The 14,176-nt window shown below is 41.3% G+C and overlaps 2 pseudogenes; both read right to left on the reverse strand.

Annotated features, from left to right (window-relative positions):
- Positions 1 to 4,192: 4,192 nt before the first annotated feature.
- On the reverse strand, positions 4,193 to 4,394 carry LOC147006106 (Nuclear RNase P; annotated as a pseudogene).
- Positions 4,395 to 6,543: 2,149 nt separating this feature from the next.
- On the reverse strand, positions 6,544 to 13,813 carry LOC110295912 (CCR4-NOT transcription complex subunit 1-like; annotated as a pseudogene).
- Between the last annotated feature and the right edge of the window lie 363 nt (positions 13,814 to 14,176).

Here is a 14,176-nt window from a genome sequence, read left to right on the forward strand (position 1 = left end):
AAACCTGATAACCTTTGTTTAGACAGCAGGGCAGAGCTGTGCAGCTAGAAAGGGACCTTTTTGACCTGGGAAGTAACTTATGCTATCTGAAGCTGGTGTATTTTTATAACTGGCCACAGCTGTCTGGGGACACTTAATTGTCTATTTTTTCATAGTCTAAGAGTGGCCTATTATCATTTCAAGGGTATTTCCTTCTGTTTCCTTTATGGGCAGGAGCCATCTGCACTGGAGAAAAGTTGGTTGTTAATCAAAAGGAGTGTGAGCTTCAGTGACTGGATGCTAGGGTATGCTGCTTTTCCTCTGTTCCCAAGGCTAGCATTTGCCCCCTCCTGGGAGGGGTTTGTGTGTGTTGGGGGGAGGGACTGCTAACTGCTCTGGTTCAGTAAAGTGTCAGGAGAGTGTAGGATTTGATGTGTGTGTGTTGTCTCTTCATTCCTTCATCTGCTAGTTACTTTAGAGGCCAATTTTGGGCTCTCTAAAAACCTGGATTGCCTGGTTGATACTGGGACCTCATCTATGTCTGCCATATATATATATATATATATTTCCTGTTATGTCTGTCAGTACAGCTATCTCTGACTGTTCTGGCTAGTACTGCTTGCCAGGCTTAAGAAGATAGGTTCTCTATTCTGCCTTGTGGGGTCTCTTTTAATGTATCCTACCAGAGTTCTCAGCACTGTCACTTCTGAATAAGAGGGTTTTTTTCTTTTTTTTTTTCTTTTGTATTTTGCATCAAACTAGGCTAGAAAACAGAACTCCTTGGGGGTAGAGGAATTAAGGACCTCTCTAAGTTTGCATGGGGTCAGTCCCGTTGAACAAACCCACCATGTATTTTCAGGGGGAATAATCTGTTCAGAATGAACAGTGGGTATTTTTCAATTGCAAACGTGCTGATGTGATAGAGGGACCTTCCCCAGGCAGATACCTTGCCCTGAAATAGTTTGCAGTGTTAAAGCTGGATCTTTCTGTGACCATATATATGTACTGTCCCTTTCGGGTCTATTACATCTAGCTATTAACCCAATGTCTTTATAAAAGGAGGGTCTAGCATTATAACATAACCAACAAGAGGTGGTGTAGTGGCTATTCCTGGTTGTCAACTTGATTATATTTGGAATGAACTACAATCCAGAATTGGAAGGCTCACCAGTGAACCTTATCTGGAGGCTTAGAGATAAGAAGTTTCTGATCTGGATCTTGGTATGGAGATCTTGAGCCATAGTGGCTATGGATTCCAGAAAATTAAATCTCTGAGTTCAAGGTCATCCGGGATTAAAGGTGTGGTGGAACACACCTTTAATCTGGGCTACACCTTCTGCTGGAGACCATATAAGGACATTAGAAGAAGGGAGTCTGGCCCTTGCTCCTTCGCCTGCTTGCTGTGTGAGATTGAGTAACTGCTAGACCTTAGGACTTCCATTCACAGCTATGACTGAACCATTGTTGGGAATTGGGCTTCAGACTGTAAGACATCAATAAATTCCTTTACTATATAGAGACTATCCATAAGTTCTGTGACTCTAGAGAACCTTGACTAATACAGGTGGTAAACTCTGGAAAGTCTGTTAAATGTCAGGCCATGAGTTATCAGTCAGCTGACACAAATCAAAAGTCAAATCTGGGAACCAGGGTGTCCCAAGTGACTTTTTTCTACAGGCTAGTTGGGCATGATAGTCACTCTCAGGATTTTTAATTACCTAGATCAGGTCAAAAGGCTGATGTGAGTTAGGGGCCTCAGTATACACAGTTAACAAAAACAGTAGGCTCAGGACTAGGTTAATTTTAACTTCTAAGGACTGGTGGCCCTTTGAACATTCTATGTCTGCAGTGGCTGTGAAGTCAGGTGATCTTCTTCTAGGGAGAGGGGATTAGCTGGTCTCTTGTGAACCCAGGCAGCAATCTTGTCTGCTTTAATGGCAGTCAGCCTGGTCAGCAGAATGAGGAAAGATCTTTTCCACCTGGGCTCCAGCATGTCCCAGAGAAATTTTTTCATGTAGACACAGTCTCCTATTTGAAATTTGTGTGGTTCTAAGAGGGTTAGTCTCATCTGGCAAGGAGAATTTCTCACCTGATATAGGGCAAAGCATCATCCAGTCTCCACAAGTCTCTAAGGCTAATTTAGTTAAGGTCTCTTTTAATGTCATTGATTTTTTTTTAAATCTGCCCTGAACTTTGGGGTCAGTATGTACAATGTAATTTCTAATATGCCCCAGTAAATTTTGTTACATCTTGACTTACCTTGGACACAAATTCTGGTCCATTGTCTGACCCTATTATATGAGGGAATCCATACCTGGGTTAGATATCCTCCAGCAACTACCTATGGCTACTACCTTTGAAGTCTCAGTCCTTATTGGAAATATTTTCATCCGTCTGGAGAAAATGTCTACAAATACCAGCAGATATTTATAGCCATATCTTCCCTGCCTGATCTCTGTAAAATCAATTTTCCCAGTAGGCCTGCAGTCTCTTAACTCAAAGTCAGGAATTTGGATATTTGGCGTTGCTGGGAGTATTAGTCAGCTGGAAAGCTTTAAAGTTTGTCACTATATCCTCAAGAGTGTTGTGTATATCCTTGAAAGTCACCTTAGATTGTCTCACTGTGTCATTCACTTTATTTTTATGTGACTCTGTGTATCTTTCTGAGAACAGTGCTTTTTAAAGAGGTAGGTAATATTAGCATTCCTTCAATTGTTCGCCACCAGACCATTTAATTGTTTTTTTCATATATATATATCATATATATATATATATATATCAAGGACACAACAAAATATATATATATCATATATATATATCAGTTGCTCTGGGTGGTTCGGGTAGGACAGTGGCCAGTCTAGAGATGACTGTTTTCTTTACGACTACTTTCTTAGCAGCCTTTTCAGCCAAGTTGTTAACTCTATCCATTGGTTCCGTTTTGGTGTCCTGTAGAATTTTATCTTTATTTTTGACAGTTCTTCTTTCTGCTTGTTAGGAGCTCTCTTTCCTGGTAAATGGCTCCTTGCACATGATCAGTTGTAAATGCATATCTGACTGTCTCTGCAGAGATGTTAACAGCCAATCATTTTCCCATGATGAGCACCTGTGTTAATGTTATTATCTTGGCCCTTTGAGCTGAAGTGCCTGGATTAAGAGACTTAGTATAGAGTACCTCCTTTTTTGTAGTCTCTGCTGCTCCTGCTCTCCTTTGACCCTCATGGATGAAGCTGCTTCTGTCCCTAAACAAGGTCTGCTCTATCTCTGACAGAGGAGAGTATCTCAAGTCAGGTTGTGCCCTATGTATCTGAGCGAGAACCACTGATGGAGTGGACAGTCTAAGTCAGGATTGGGTAGAAGAGTTGCAAGGCTCAGGAAAACAGGCAGTTGGAAAATAACTCAGCCAGGGTTGATTAGTAGAGTCTGATAAAGAATCATGTAGTCATTACTGAGCCATCAATCAGAAGACTACTTGAATACCCCTTAAATTCCATGGGGGTGATAGTCACAATCAAATTTTGTCCCAAAGTTAATTTATCTGCATCTTTAGTCAATAGGGTTGTGGCTAAAATAATACACAGGGAAGGTGGCCATCCATCCTGCTGCCACAGGATCCAGTTTTTTGTTTGTTTGTTTGTTTTTGTTTGTTTTTTGATAAATAAGCCTCCAGCCATTTCCATGGTGCTAGAGTTTGTAAGACCCCTTTAAGCACTCCTTTTCCAGCATTCTATTGAAGCTTTGAATTTCTTTTCTCTTGGATTTGAGGCTTTGTTGGATAGAAAGACTCTAACCAAATCTCTCTTTAATTTCTTTCTTGTCTTAATCTTTACTCTTCTGAACTCTATCTGCAACTTTTACTAGAACTCTCAATGACTTCTCTATTAATCTTTTTGAATCTGTAAAGTCTTCTTAATGTCTGGCACTAACTAATTAATGAAAGCCAGGGCTACCATGCTAGAATTCTCTCCTTTCTCAGGGTCTGTGTGTGGATAGCCTTACACATACAGTCTTTATGATCCATTCAAGAAATGTCGCTGGACTTTTATCAATTTCCTGTCTGTGAGGAGGGAGGATAGGTATCTGTACTAAGTGTCATAAGGCACATGGAAGAGAGTGGTTGTTGCTTCTCAGTGGGCTGAGTGTGTCAGCATAGTGTCAATGAAAACCTTCTCTTTATAACTCAGAGACCATATCAGTTCAGACAGGGAGCAAGCACTTCTCCTGACAAGAAAAATAGCCATTTACTGAACAAAATGAGTGACCAGGAGTCTTTTGAAGCCCCGGTGAGGGATACATCTGCCCAATTGGGTCCTCTCCTGCTTAGTTGGTCCAGGCATGGAGCCCTGCTCTCTGGGAACTCACCTTTAAATTTAAGGAAATCCTGGTTAGGGTCTCAGGAGGCCCCAGCCTTAGACCTTTTAGGGGCCCTGGATATCAGTGTCCACTGTGCCTGTACTTGGCAGAGGGGAAGGGAAAGAGGGCAATAAGCTTGTGTGAACCATAAAACATGGAGCCATTCCTGACAAAAAAGGAAATCAGCAAATGGTTGCTGGGAATTGAACTCAGGATCTCTGGAAGACAGGTTAGTGCTCTTAACCTTTGAGCTACTCTCCAGCCTTAAAGCTGATGTCAGCAAGAAGGATGGAGCTGATTGGCTCTGCTCAAGTTGTTTCTTGTCACCTTGTGTCCATTCCTGTTGACAAAGAAGTTTTAGCAGGGGAAAAGAGGGAGACCTTTGAAACACTTTATTTTCTACTGCTGACACCCTGGGGAGATAAAAGGTCCCCATCAGGTGGCCATCTAATATCAAAAGATTGCCACTCCAAGTTGTAAGAAGTGCCCCTTAGGCCTAGTTTCCTTAAAATGAGTCAGAGTAAGAATAAGGTGAGAAACAGCCTGTCCCATGGCGTCTATCATAGTCCAATACAAGTCCAAACAGCACAAGAAACAGAATAGACAGGCACAAAATAGCCTCTCAACAACTGAATACAAACATTTTTCAAAGGACTCAGACTTACAGTTTCACAGATTCTTGCTTCACAAACTGAAAGAAACTGACAGGTGGATACCTCATCCACCCTGGAGTCAGGGATATCTTCCTAACGCTGAAGAGTATAACCCTCCAGTGTAGCCACACCTTGCAGCCTATATAGACACCTCGAGGCTTAAAAAACAAAACAAAACAAAATAACAACAACAACAACAAAAACCAAAATAAGCTAAAAGCAAGAACATACACAGACAATGCACAAAGCACACAGACACTAACCCAGCCAGTGTCAGACCTTCTGGGTGGGGTTGTGGAGGGGTGGTTCTGGAAGTCTGGGAGCTCCCGGCCAATGTACCAAATGTTGTGCCCAGATTGTAAAATCTCCAAAGAGACCACCAGGAATTAAAACCTGCTGTAATCACAAAAGGGTCTTTATTCAATCTGAAGCTTGGACCACCAACCTTCCTGATAGAACAGGAAAGAAAGTGAGTCCCCAGGGTTTAAGTGAAGGTGGTTTATAAAGGAAAAAGCCTCAAGCAGGTTTTCAAGTCTTGGCATTACATGAGAGGGTACAGGAATGATGTCCTTCAGCAGCACTCCTTCATGTTAAGAATATTGAAGAGATCAGGAATTCAAGGCCCATTCCTAAACATAATAAAAGCAAATTAACAGCCAATATCAAATTAAATGGAGAGATACTTGGAGCAATCCCACTAAAATCAGGAACAAAACAAGGATGCCCACTCTCCCCATATCTATTCAGTATAGTACTTGAAGTTCTAGTTGGAACAATAAGACAACAAGCAGAGATGAAGGGGGTACAAATTGACAAAGAAGAATTAAATATATAACTAATTGCAGATGATACAACACCATACACAAGCGATCCCAAAAATTCTACTCAAGAACTTCTCCAGCTGATAAACAACTTCAGCAAAGTGGCCGGATATAAAAGTAATTCAAATAAATCAGTAGCCTTCCTTTGTAGAAATGATACACAGACTGAGAAAGAAATTAGGGGGAAAACTCCCTGCACGATAGCCACAGATATTATAAAATACCTTGTGATAACTCTAACCAAACAAGTGAAAGATCTGTATGACAATAACTTCAAATCTCTCAATAAAGAAATTGAAGTAGATCTCAGAAAATGGAGAGGTCTCCCATGCTCACGGATTGGCAGAATTAAGGTAGTAAAACTGGCCATTTTACCAAAGTCAATGTACAGATTCAATGCAATCCCTATCCAAATTCCAACTCAATTCTTCCTAGAGTTAGAAAGAGAAATTCTCAAAATCATCCGGAAAAGCAAAAAGTTCAGAGTAGCAAAAACATGTTTTTCCTTTTCAAAATGATATTCACAGCATGTTCTAAATTTTGGCCAAGAGTAAAAAACAATGCATTTAAACTTGTAACTTTCCCAGATAGACAGGAGACTGACCCCAGCAGTTGGTGGGCCAGATCCCTGAGAACCAAAGGGCTAGGAAAGTCAGGAAGATCTGAAAGGATTCTTCAGTTTATGAACTTGGTTCAGACAGTCCAAGGCTGATGTCTCTGCAAGGATATACATAGTTCATCTAACTGGCACCAGTCCCCTTCATCATTTGCTGAGCCTGCTTCTGTACCAGGCAACACTGTGCAGTAAATTGAAATAACTTTTCAATCTCTGTCAAACAGTGTAAAAATTCCTAGTTCCAGAACTGAAATGCTGGGTTTTTAATCAGCTCAATGAAGGTGATAAGAAGACCCCAAGGATGTGGCCTATTTACAACTAACCATTCCAAGAGAACTCTTGTGATCTGTTTCAGGATTGCCTCAGTGCTTGCCTTGGCAAAATGTACAACATGGTGTAGCTGAAGCAGTGAATGTGTCTGTTTGGTTACCTCAGCTCACTTGCAATTGCATTTAAGAAGAGATACCAGTTCTCAGTATTTAGGGTCACAACCAGATTTTGGAAGATGTCCATGTGTGCTGAGTGGGTAATGGTGCTCATTGAAGATGCGCTGCCCTTGTTGTGGATGTGTGTGATACCTTGAGCCCCCACATAGAACACCAATGCATTAATAAGCTGAAGGTTGTAACGATTGCCAGGCTCATTAGATACCTGTAGGTTACTATGCAGAACAGACAGAAAAGTAATCAATGATTGAGTTTTAAGATAGGAATCCAAATCTTTTTTGAACTGAGGTTGCATCACTTCAGTGAAATTGGTGAGAGCCAGAGGTGCAGTGTTAATTTTGCTTAACATGGCCACCTTCAGATTTGGAGTAAATGGGTCTGGGAGCTTCATATTCCTTGGAAAGGCACTCAAGATCAAATTTCTTAACTCGATACAATTAGGGAGGAACACATCACAGAACGCATAATGATAATAATAAAAAAAAAGAACTCTAGGAAATCATACAAAAGAACTAGCAGCACTCTTAAGAGTACCTTGTAGAAGATTTGTGTAAGTTTACTGAGTTCCACATTTCTAAGGAAAGGTGTTAAATATTTGAATAAATCAATCAACAGCTGTGCATACATAGGCTACCCCTTCTGCTGTGGCATATGTGCCAGCATTCTTGCACATTGGATTCCAGATCCAATGGGAGATAAATTCAAGCCAAGCATAGACAAAGCTAGGAGCTTTAGTAGGCCTCAAGATGTGGAATGTATTGCAGAGTCTAGAAATTAATGGTTTCCAACACATGCTCAAGTGCACTGAGCTCCAACAGAACAACAGCATGATAAAAATCCTATGGTAGGGAACTTGCTAAAACTTACTCTGCTAAACATCCTGATCCTGTAGAAAAACTCCCACTACTATACTGAGAACCTTATTGAGCAGGTTGATCCTTGTGATGTTGATGACCTTCCCAGAGTGCTTCACTTACAGAGCAGTGAGGCAGACAAAGGCAGCCAGGTTGTGGTAGCACTTGGCCTAGATCAAGGCAGGGTTAGCAGCAGGATTGTGCTGCTATCCCACCTGAGCAAGGTAACTGATTTCGACGTACATTTCAGTGAAAAGATGAAAAATCCTTGTTATGAGGTCATCAGTTTTAAGTATTCCTTGTGGGTGCTTCTTTCTTTCCAAAAGCTTTATCTGTCGAACAAATGCAGAGGATGGTTTGGTACAGTCACAGCTAACTGCTGCTGAATGTTGTAGATTCACCCATTCTCTCAGAAGATACTCTGACTTCTTCCTCAGTCCTGGAGGGTCATTATATTCTGAGGCTTGAGAGATCCCAGAATGCACCAAAATGTTATGGCCTCCATGAGAATGAACAATCATTGCTCCATGGTTGGATCTCAGTACTTCCATCAGTTGTGCCAATCCTCCTGGTGCCTTGACTCAGGAATGAGCATTTAATTCTCCTGAAAATTTCAATAGTATGGAACAGATCTGCCTCAGAAATTCAGGCAACACTCCTTTCATCCACTAGCAGAATTTTTACCAGTTGCATAGCAAAATGCCACAGCCATGTAGTTCAAGCCATTCTCCATCAACTGAGCAAGATACAGGTCATATTTCTGTATGTTAACCAAATGATTTTGAATTAACTTCACAGCCTCCACACTATATTTATATTCATACTGACATTCAATTAGGCCCCTTGTGATTTGTTTGCTGCACCATGGAGATCCATTTGCCCTGCCATCCTACAGAGCTTTTCAATAACAACAGGTGGGGTTCTTTGTATCGCAGCCGTAAGTCAGCATCAGCAGCATTTGTGGCATCTAATAAGTCTTCTACAGCTTTCTGTAGCAATCCAAGAGCAGTATCACATCCTGAGAATTCCGAGACAATACTACAACCTCTAAAAGACTTTGGATAGACTGGGCTTAAGAATTCACGGCCAAAGTTGGTGGAATGGCATGTAGGTGCTGCAACAGTTCTGTAATACACTTATAAATACGAGCTACATCATCTGTTGCCCAAGATTGCTTCATGGGCTGAGCGAAAAAACCTTGTAGATTGACTTAAGTCATTTTTAGGTAAGAAGCCAGGGACATTTCATGCAGTCTTTTCATAGACTGCTAGCTATTTGGGGCTCATACCACCAACTTTTAGCCTGATCTGCTCTGGCATCCGTTCTACTTGATAAGTTAATACAATAGGATCACAGTATCTATGTCCTTCTTGCCTCACATGTTTCCTCAGCTCAAATTCAGTTCTCAATCCCTTGTCCATCTCAGGGCCTGCTTTCTCCACTGCAGTTTTCTGACTAAAACAACAAGCTAATTCACAATTGCCATGAGCTAACTGAACAGGGGCCTGGTCCATCATTTCCCTTTGTTGTGTGGATGCAGTACAAAGGGCTGAGGCAAAACTATTTTTAGATCAGTAGATATGCTCATCAGTAAAGGTTCCTAGCAAGTAATCTGAGCAATTCCAGCTGTCAAGTTCTGCATCATGGGAAGAGCTGCTATTCTCATTCTAGACACCTCAGAATCCAGGGCAAAGTCCTTTCTGACTATCTGTTCACACGTAGTCATAGCAATCTTATTTGACCAGTTCAACACAGGATGGTCTAGCTCCTGGACAGCTCATGCAGTTGCTTGCCACACACACTGCTTCAAATGTAGCTTGGCTTGAAATAAAGGGAATGTAGGGTTTAGAGTAATCTGAGGTTCCAGGCTTGCTAGAAAATAGACATTGATGTCTTGGTAGCTGTGGTGGAACGGTGGCAGTACATGTAGTACTGGTAGCTGGTGTTGTAGACGTTGTTGTTGTAATGGCAGGAAGCTCTTCTGGCTGTTTGACATCTTTCCTTGGAGCAGAGAGTTGTTCATTTAACTTCTTCAGATGATCTCTATCTTTCAACCAATTTCCAGGTTTGAGCTCATTGATGTCTAATGCAAGGTTCTTACAGAGCACTTCAATCTCAGACTTCAAGTTTAAGTCATGCTCCTGGTGCAGCTCAGCTAATCCATTCGTAATTGCCATTGTCCAGAGGTTTGGTGGTCTAAAATCCAGACTATGAATGCTGAACTCTAGATCTTTGGCAACAAGATCACTACATAAAGCAGCTCTAGTTGTCCTTTAACATAAGCCTCTAACAGAAAAGATGTCATATTCAAGTCTGTGTGTAAGATGGGTTTATTTTTAGCTAATGTGATCATTCCTAACCAATGTCCTAAGTTCTTCAGCAAAGAATGATCTAAGAAATTGTCCACAGCTTCATCAGAAGTCAGAAGCACTTCAATGTTTCTGTAGGTTTCATTCAGAACCATCTTGTTAAATTCAGGATTCCTCAATGTATCAAGAAAGTTTGAATACAGGCTATGAAAGTTTGGCTCAATACTGACTTTTCATAATTAGATACTGGAAAACCCAAGGTATAAATTCTCACTTAAGTTTCTTTAAACTCTTTGGCTTTGTATTTCATATTTGACTGTGAGATATTGTTGAAATAAAAGCAACTTTCTCTTGAATATTTTCTGAGGGCCCCACAATCCTCTCAGTTTGATCAGTGACCACAAGCAATGCATCAATATTTATTGTATTTATAGAAAGTGGCACATCTTTCTTAAAGCTGACTCCCATTGGCTTGGTGACTGTAACTGCTTTAGGAAAAGTGGTGGTGGTTCAGGTGGTTACCATTGTGTTAACCTGATCCAGAAGAAGAGTTTTTGCTGGAACCTGGGCCTGAGCCTGGGCCAGAGCCAGTTTAATACTTTCAGGGGTAGTGATGGAGCCCTGAGTTATCACAGGAGGATCTTGAAACTGTTGTCCATACTCAATGTACTCCTGCAAATGATGTGGAAACTGCATAAACTGACTGAGAGATGCCAGGTGCTGACAATACTAAGGATAGTCTTTGAATCTATTTTTAAATCTATTTCGTGCAGCAATACCAAAATAATATTTGGATCCAAAAGTTTTCTGTAAGGCTTCAAGAACATATTGGAGGACTGGACCCAATACCATGTAAGTGACCAGTCCTTTTTCAACTATGCCTCCAAACAAGCACACACTTATATATAATTCTTTATCAGGGTACTGAGGGGAAAATGATGTTATTCAAATAAGTTCCTCAGTTAAATACAGTTAAATACTTCTCACTCACTTTTATATTAGAGTTTTTAAATCTCTGTAGCATATCTACTACCTCGTCAACAGACATGGTTGGATGTGGTGGGTAATTCTATATTAGCTGGAAATAGCTGTTTGCTTCATCATCTATTTCTTTACTAACATGTTGATTTGCCTCTGGTCACACCTGAGAGACACGTTGAAAGGTTTCATTTTACTCTCCTGGAATGTAGTCTGTTTGAGTCCAGAGGTGAGCAGTTTCCTCCATACAAAAGGATTATTGTTCACTGCAGGAGTCCAAGGGACCCAGTTCCTATGACAGTCTGGCTTCCTGTGCCAAGACCATCTACTGGAAGCTGTGATGAAAGTCCTCCAATGGGATTGAAGGTAGTTGTTTGATTTGGGGTTGAAAGTGGTAGAAATGCTTTTTTTCTGGTGACTGAGAGGTACTGAATATAGAACCCAAATTTGCAGGACAAAACTGTATGCTCTGTGTGTGAGGGGCAGCTGAACCACCTACACTAAGAGATGCCATTCCAGCAAGAGGGTCAATCTGAACAGGAGAAATAGCATCTAAGTTGCTAGTACTAGGAGGGTGACCTTTTGGCATAACTCCAGGTGGTGTCTGCCTGGCTTATTCTTTGCATTACTTCAATTGGCTACCATGGTGAGGATAGTCCTGGGCCACATCAAGTTTTTGAGAAAATTTTGCCTGGTCATACTGCTCCCCTCTCATGTACCATTCTGCCATTGCATGCATTATAAGTCAGCGAATTGATGGAGACTGTCCCTGCCCAAGCCATGCATAGTGCAAAATAATGGCAGAGTTGGGATGGTTTTCAAGGAAAATTGGCATCAACGTAGAGATGAGTACATGACAGAGGATGTGTCAGGAGGTGTTGATTTGAACTAAGGCAACTACCAACATGTCTGCACAGTGTTTGATAGGGAAGCTGAAGAGTCGCTTCACATGCTCATACTGCCCAACCTCTGCAAGCCTCAGCAGAGATTCAATCAAATTCAAGCTTTTCCATGTGGTAATTTCTTGACTGTAATCCTCTGGTGGTGCTTTCAAAATATCAGTAGCAACAGTGTGACAGGGAGAGTCAGCAAAACAGAAGAGTTCTGGGTTTATCAAGGAATACTGGAGCTGTCCTTTTGAATGTTTCCAAGGTCTATATATAAAATTTACTGGAAAATGTTCCAGGCTAAGACACCTCTGGATTCCATAAACGACATTGTGAAGGTGTTTGCTGTCACAAATTTGAAATCCAGGATGGTCCATTTCATAAGTCACTTCCTTGAAATTCAAACTTGGATTCAGTTCTTTAAGTACATCAATCAAGACCTATATATTCGACGTGTGAGCTTGTGCCCTCCTGCTTTTATCTTTTCCATCACTCAAGATCTCACTGCCAGGAGCAGGGATACTCTGAAATAGAATACCATACATTAATCTTGAATGAGTCCAAGCCATCATTCCCAAAACCCTGGCAACCTGGGTAGCTGTGACCTCCCAAATACCAAACTGATTATATTGCGACATTCTTCAATATTTGCCCAAAGCCATAGCCCACTTCTTACATGAAGTCAGCCAGCGAGCTCTCCATTATGGTTTCAGCTATCCCTCCAGAATCAAGAACAATCTGTCCATTAGAATGTCCCACTTTTTTCAGGGTATAAAAGTGGTGTCAGCACCACAGGACAACACTCTTGGGGAAAATCTCTGTGTTATGTATTAAGAAAAGAGTCTATCTGTTCCTGTCCAACTCCTAAGGCTCCCTTCTGTCCAAAGAGGATATGGGATAGTAGGAGGTGTACGACCTCTGTTGACATATCTTGAAAGTCACCTTTTTGATTTCGACTGACATCTGTGTCAATGTAAGAATGCAGAATATCTGTATAGTGGCTAGTCAATTTCACTATATCAGGAATGAACTACAGTCCAGAATTGGAATGCTCACCAGTGATCTTAATCTGGAGGCTGGGAGATACAAGTTTCTGACCTAGATCTTGGCATAGAGATCTTGAGGCATAGTGGTTATGAATTCCAGAAGATTAATACAGGGAGATCTCTGAGTTCAAGATCATCTTGGATTAAAGGGTGGTGGCACACACCTTTAATCTGGTCTATATCTTCTGCTGGAGACTTACATAAGGGCATTGGAAGAAGAAAGATTCACTCTCTCTTCCTCACTTGCTTGCCTTGTGGGACTGAGCAACTGCTAGGTCCTTGAACTTCCATTCACAGCTGCTGCTGACCATTGTTGGAAGTTGGACTACAAATTGTAAGTCATGAACAATTCCCTTACTATATAGAGACTACCCATAAATTGTGTGACTCTAGAGAACCCTGACTAAAACAATCTGGAAGCTTTTGTTTGGTAAAATGAACAGCAAAATCCCTGAGATCTGGACTAGAAGAATTCAAAAGGGCAAGACCAAAAATTACCTCTTGTACTTTACTTAACTTGAAAACTTTACTCAACCGGGCAAATAAAAGGGGTGCAGGCTTTACACTCATCTGGTAATGCAATGGATTATCAATGGCATATGATAATCTCGAGATAAAATTTGGCTTTGTAATCAGTGAGGCACACTCCTGAATCAGAAACTATCATATGGAAATCTTTGCCACTGCTTTTACCATTGCCACTGAAATCCACATGTGAAAATAGGCAGCATAATAAATGCCTGTCTGCCTCAGGACCGTGCTGATTCATAATGTGCTGTATTTTCTGCCAGCTGGCTCGATAGCTTTTCTTGGTTAAATTGTCCAACAGGTAGCTGATTTGAGACAAGGCCAGCAAGAATGAGTCACAATTCATTGCTGGTTGGAGCAGAAGCAGGCTGCCAAGGCCTTTAGTCACCTCAAAGGCAGGTTAATGCTTTCTTTGTCATCGGACTATCTCTGTGATCTGTAAACGTCCTCAATTTCTCTTTACCTACTGTCTTCATCTGTTCTGAAACATGGCACCTCAGGCGGCTCTGGTAGTCCTGGACATAGGAAACTATTGGGTCCTCGCCTCCATCTCTCCTCGTCCCCCTTCTTCAGTTAAATTAGATTCTTTCTTGATAAAAATGGTTCCAAAGGTCATGTGCTCACATCACAGCTTTTTCCCTCATAGTTCCCTTTTCACCATTCACTGCCCGCTGGTGGAGAGATGACCCTAGCACCAGCCAATGGCTGC

Source organism: Mus caroli, unplaced genomic scaffold, assembly GCF_978045245.1.
Source record: "Mus caroli unplaced genomic scaffold, Mus_caroli_1 scaffold_1, whole genome shotgun sequence".
In the NCBI taxonomy this organism is placed as follows: domain Eukaryota; kingdom Metazoa; phylum Chordata; class Mammalia; order Rodentia; family Muridae; genus Mus; species Mus caroli.